Here is a 3,793-nt window from a genome sequence, read left to right on the forward strand (position 1 = left end):
TAAATGCAAGTGAAAAGTAACATTCTTAGTGTTTTTATTGATTTTATCCACCTAGTTTGAATGAATAAATTTACTGGCAGGTGATCAGCACAAATGAATCATAGCAGCAGTGACTGTGGCTCTCCACGGGGTGGGGCTGTCTGCCTGCAGCAACTGGGTTTGAACTGGGAAATGTGTTTTACATGTTCACAAGTTTATCTTTGCAATTTCTTGCAGGGTATTGAGTTTTAGATTCCAACGATCGATAAGAATTCAACACAACTTACCAGAATGTGTATATATTACTGGCCAAAGGTTTTGGAACACCCTAATTTTTAAAATTTTAACATTTAAACTGTTCAACTCCTATGAATAACCTTAAATGGTACAGAGCTAAGAACCAACTGCCAGAGATTTTAAAAAAAGTTGTCAAAACTATGTAAATTCCATGTACAACCCCAAATCAGAAACAAGCTGGCATGGTATGTAAAATCAAAATTAAAACTGAAAATAGTGGTTTGTAAATCATCTGTGTCCTGTATTACATTCAAGACAATACAGAAGCCATTATTCTTTATTCAAAATAAACACTCACTTCAATTCTGATGCTGCAACACATTCCAAAAATTTTGGGATGGCTGCATTTTAGGGTTAATGAGGTAAGACAATGAAATGATGATTCCATTTGAAACAGGTGATGTCAACAGGTGTTTGCAATAATGAAGTGGCATCCAGGAAACGCCGAGCCCTTTAGGAGAAAAGATGGGCTGAGGATCACCAGTTTGCCAGCATGTGTGAGAAAATTATCGAAATGTTTCAAAACAATATTCCCAAAGAAAGATAGGAAGGGATTTGGATATGTCACCCTCTGTGGTGCATAACAGATTCAAGGAATCTGGAGGGATTTTAGTGTGTAAAGGGCACAAGCCTAAGCTGGATGACAGTGCTCTCTGATTCCTCAGATGGCACTGGATCAAGTCGTCACTCTTCTATAAGCGATATAACCACATGGGCTCAGGATTACTTTGGCACACCTGTGTCAAGCACTACAATATGTAGTTACATTCATAAATGCTGCTTAAAATCTGGGATGGACCATCACACAGTGGAAATGTGCACTGTGGTCAGACCAATCAGTGTTTCAGGTCTTTTTTTGGAAGGAATGGATGCTGTGTGCTCTGGATCAAGAACGAAAAGGACCATCCAGACTGTTACCAGCAACAAGTCCAAAAGCCAGTCTGTCGTGGTCTGGGGTCATGCCAGTGCCCTTGGCAAAGGTCACTTACACTTCTGTGATGGCTCCATTAATGCTGAACAATACAGAGAGATGTTGGAGCAACACATGCTGCCTTCAAGACAACATCTTTTCCAGGGACACCTGTGCATATTTCAGCAAGACAGTGCAAAATCTCATCCTGCACACGTTACCAAGTCTGTGGAGGAAAAGGTGTGCGTGCTGGACTGGCCTGCCTGCAGTCCCAACCCGTCCTCAGTAGAGAATGTGTGGTGCATTTTGAAACAAATTGCATCAACGGAGAATCAGGACTGTTGCACCTTAAGACTTGTTTGCAGGAAGTATGGGACAAAATGACACCTGAGACACTGAATCACTTGGTGTCCTCAGTCACTAAATGTCTTTTAAGTGTTGTGAAGAGGAACAGCAGCATCACTCCGTGGTAAACGCTTTACTGTCCCAACTTTTTTGGAATGTGTTGCAGCATCAGGATTGAAGTGGGTGTTTATTTTGAACAAAGAGTAAAACTGATGAGGTATTGCATCAAAGAACGTGCTGCTGTTTTGTTTTCAAGTGTAACACAGGACACAGATGATTTACACATCATTATCAGTTTTAATTTTGATTTTACACACTGTCCCAACTTGTTCTGATTTGGGGTTGTAAAAGATACTTTTTTCTCCCCCAAGGATCACATAATAGATTAGCTGACACAACCTCTGCAGCAGTTGAAATACACTGAGCCTTTTAAACTGATGCAAGTAATTCCTACAGCTGTCCCAACTTTTATTTTTAATTTACAACAAACTATCTGTGCAAAGGCAGTGTTGGAAAAGCCTGTTACTACACTGTCTGAAGCATTATTGGAAAAAGGTAATTAAAGGAAGTCAGAGCTTTTAGGGTTTCAGTTTATAGCAGGATAATGAGCCAAAAAAAGCACATCCAGGCTGTGTAGAAGGGAAGAACAAGACACTGAGCTTCAAATGATGGAATGGCAGCACAGTGTCCAGACTTTCCAGACATAGAGTGAAAGCAAAACAGACAACTGCAACACATTTGATGGGAACCTCTGCAACAGTGTTGTACATATATACAGGGTGGGTGAAAAGAAACTAGGCATTAAAAATTGGCTATAGAACTTGTAGTATCACTGGAGTCATGATGAAAACAGTCCCTAAATAGACGATAGTAAATAGGATTTCATATTTCATATTCATAGGACTTGGAGGTTCTCAGTAATATCCCAAACGACTTCCTTCAGAAGACTGTGCATTCCATCCCCGGCTGTTTGAGGAAACTGGATGACGGCACCGGTGCCTACATTGAAATTTAAAAATTTGCTTTCATTTTCCTATGTAATAAAGTACATGTACATTTTATTTCAATAAATTTGTATTAGAAATATGGACTTTATTACTGATTTTTAATGCCTAGTTACTTTTCACCCACCATGTACATTTTCAACTGCATTCATAGCTGTTTAGTGGCTGAAGTAGCTAAATGATATTTTTGTCATCTTTTTGAGTAGTTTACTGCAACTACAAATATTGGGCCATTAAAGGAAAGGAGTGCTTTTTATTTTTATTTTACTCAAGTACTGTAAGTACAATTTTGAGGTATCTGTACTTTGAGTATTTTCATTTTCTGTTACTCCACTACATTTTATAACTTTCATTACTAGTTACTTTTCATTACCAGATTAATATAAAAATACAGTATAATTATAAGACCTAATTGATCTATGGTGGAAAATTCACAAGCTACCCAGCAGTACTTCAAATTAAATGCATGTTAAAACTAGCTCCCCCTTTACCAGCTGCAACATTAAATGTGATGTACTCAATGATGCATCACTAATTATACTACAATAATATAATATTCAGGAATGTGAAATACATAATGAGTACTTTTAGTCAAGTATGTTTTGATGTTAATACTTTTGTACTTTTACTTAAGTAACATTTTGAATGCAGAACTTTTACTTAAGTAAAGAATCTGAGTACTTCTTCCACCACTGGCTCTAAACATACTTTAAATGGACCCCAAGGTAATTGATTACTGGGAGAAGTCCAGTAGTCTCCGATGAGTGCAAGCGTGTTCTTCTGTCTCAACGCGTTCTCGTCTTCATACAAGTTGTGTGTCTTGGTTACAGTGGTGGCTCTCGAAGTCATTTCATACGTGCAGCCTTTGGGTGTGATGCTTATTTCCAACAGACCCTCGTCCTTCACAATGTTACTTGGCCTGCAAGCTGGAGCCACCAGTTTAGCTGTCACTGTTGAAAGTCTGTTGCTTGTAGACTTCTAGATTTCTACCTCTATGAGGGTGATTTTGTTCATTTTTCGTGTTTGAGAGCTGTTGAGTCAACTTCATGGTCACTTAGGAGGCTGTAGTTTATTCATTATATTTTTGTAATAAATTACATTGAAAATTGTTTCTATTGTAACATTGTGCCCACCCCTTTTATATTGAGGCTATATACGTTATGTTTCTCTTTCAGAATGTATTTGTTTGTTCATTTGTTTTTTGAGTCAGTCAGTTCCTTTTTGATAGTTTCCCCATGTCAGATGGTCAGTATCAATC

This window comes from Monopterus albus, unplaced genomic scaffold (genome assembly GCF_001952655.1).
Source record: "Monopterus albus unplaced genomic scaffold, M_albus_1.0 scaffold101.1, whole genome shotgun sequence".
Classification (NCBI taxonomy): Eukaryota; Metazoa; Chordata; class Actinopteri; order Synbranchiformes; family Synbranchidae; genus Monopterus; species Monopterus albus.